Here is a 2,521-nt window from a genome sequence, read left to right on the forward strand (position 1 = left end):
CTTCTTCTTCTTCTTCTTCTTCTTCTTCTTCTTCTTCTTCTTCTTCTTCTTCTTCTTCTTCTTTCCCTAGTTTGGCATCAATTAGTATGGATTAGTACCAATTCTAAAACAGAAACGTGCAAAGGCAAGGCAATTGGATTAAGTGACTTGCTCATGATCACACAGCTAGGAAGTTTCTGAGGCAAATTTGCACCCAGATCTTCCTGACTCCACGTCTGGTACTTTCTCTACTATGCTACCTTGCTGACCCTGGGACCTTCTTTCTTTGACCTCCTTGAAGTGCTTGCTTGGTAGTGGGATTACTGAATCCAAGGAAGGGTATAAACAGTTTAGCAACTTTTCTTGTATAATTCCAAATTGTTTTCTAGAAGCAGCTAGAGCAATTCACAGCTCCACCAAAGTGAATTTATGTGTCTATTGTCCTGCAGGCCCCACATTACTATTTTCATCTTGTCATTCATTCATTCATTCATTCATTCAGTCAGTAACCATTTATTAAAAGCTTGTCAGTCTCTCTGTTAAACACTGAGGATACAAAGACAGTCAAAAGACAGCCCTTACCCTTAAGGAGCTCACAGTCTAGGAGCGACAACAAGTACCAGCTATGTACAAACAAATTATGTACAGGACAAATAGAAAACAATCAAAAGAGGGAAGGCACTAGATTTAGAAGGGATTGAAGGAAGGTGAAATTCTGAATGAGACCTGAAGGAAGCCAGAGAAACCAGAAGATAGAGACCACCTTTTGTCGTCTTTGCCAATTTGATGTGACTCCTTCATTTCATAGATGAGGCAACTGAAGCCATGTAGAGAGTATGCGACTTGTCCAAGGTTACACTACTATTTGGGGAACGATGTTGGTGGATCGCCTGCTTCTTGTCCAATTTTCCACACCAAACTTTTTCTAGGCATTTTTATTATTAGTCTGGAATTGAAAATAATTCAATAGTTTCATGAATTTTAGTATTGAGCTCTTAAGCTTTTGTTGTTTGTTCTGCTGGAAAATAATTTTAAATAAAAGGTTCCTAAATGATATATCACAAATTGTAGAGATCTTAAAACTGTAGCAACAAGTCTAGTATTTAAATTTTATTTTAAAAAACAAATATAGCAGAGATGAGATTATATTTTAGTCCTCTAATTTTAATCCAAGATGATGAAGAATTCTCATTCTGGCTATTGGAGCCAGCTTACTACTTTTTAGAAGAGTATATTTTCCAAAGTGTGTGTGTGTGTGTGTGTGTGTGTGTGTGTGTGTGTGTGTGTGTGTGTGTGTGTTTACTCTTCTATGCTGAATCCAGAATAAAATAATAAAGGCAGAAGGGACCTTAGTGATCGTCTATTCCAGTGCCCTCATTTATAGAAAGGGAACCCGAGGTCCAGAGAATCAAAATAATTGCCAGAAGTTATACAACTAATCGTGGTTCAGAACCTAAGCTTTAGTCTATTCAAGCTTCAAGTGTTTTTTTTTCTTTTTCCAATTATATAAGTAGGAAGGAACATTTGTGAAACTATAACTAGAAATGGGTGGCAATAGCCTGTAATGTCTTCTTTTAAAATAAGCATTAATTTTAATGTTAAAACGCCATAGGGCAACACCTGGTCTGTGTCTATGAAGCAAAGAAAGAATAGAAAAAAGAAAAAGTTGAATCAGAGAGATACATTTGTTTAATTTTGTTGATGGTTATGTAAAAACAGGACCAGACAAGCAGATAAAGTGATAATCTTTTTTAAAATGGAAAACTTCAAATCTTCTGAACTGAAATTTGATATTGTACACATTTCAGTGGGAAATTAACCTCATTTTTGGAAACAGACTCATAATAATTAGGTCTTGGGCACCAAAAGAAGAGGCTAGAATCAGGAACACAGAGACTTAGTCCAGATGATCCTCAGATGCAGAAAGGTCAGGCATCTTTATTCTAGGGGATGTGCACACAGGAACATATCTGAAAGTAGGTCAGAAAGCAGATCAGTCCATGGAATAGGTGGTTAATAAGCCCTGTTACCCAAGATCTGTAGTAAATCTAAGACTGAAATTATTTAGTCAAATAGGGATCCCAGTAATCGAAAATGAATGGAGGTCTAGGCAGGCAGGTGAATTGTAGATGGCAGGCAGCTCTTATACCATGTATTAAAGATCTGATGCTTGAGACTGAAGGGCAGAAAAGTCAATCACCAGAAAGACTCCTAGCTTAGTGTCAAGAATATGAGACCAGATGAACTGGGTTCGAGATTTGTTCCATCACAATCCACATAGACTTCAGCAAATATCCTCTTGAAGTCTTGCTTTATAGAGGGCTGGGACCTGAACTTCCTAAATAACTCTTCATTTTTAATCAGCGGCTTTGCTTAGCTTCAACTCCATGGAACATCATGTCTGCTTCCAGTTCCCCTTGGTGCTCCACACTCCTGGTGTTCCACACTCTGCTGTCTTCCTGTATTAGGGTGTAAACTCCATGGGAGCTGATACTGTCTTTCTTTTTCTTATTTGTGTCCCCAGACTTAACTTTGTGTAGCA

This window comes from Gracilinanus agilis, chromosome 4 (genome assembly GCF_016433145.1).
Source record: "Gracilinanus agilis isolate LMUSP501 chromosome 4, AgileGrace, whole genome shotgun sequence".
In the NCBI taxonomy this organism is placed as follows: domain Eukaryota; kingdom Metazoa; phylum Chordata; class Mammalia; order Didelphimorphia; family Didelphidae; genus Gracilinanus; species Gracilinanus agilis.